Raw genomic sequence first — 218 nt, forward strand, 5'->3', positions numbered from 1 at the left:
TCCAACTCAACTGCTCCATGAGGGAATAGTTGGGTAACCGTGTAAGGACCAGTCCATTTGGACTTGAGTTTGCCTGGATACAAGCGCAATCTGGAATTGAATAAAATCACCAAATCCCCGACCATAAAATCTCGTTTTTCAATTTTGTTGTCATGGTACTTCTTCATCTTTTCTTTGTATAGGGCTGAGCTTTCATAGGCTTTCAGGCGAAATTCATC

The sequence above is a fragment of the Solanum pennellii genome, chromosome 4 (assembly GCF_001406875.1).
Source record: "Solanum pennellii chromosome 4, SPENNV200".
Lineage (NCBI taxonomy): Eukaryota > Viridiplantae > Streptophyta > Magnoliopsida > Solanales > Solanaceae > Solanum > Solanum pennellii.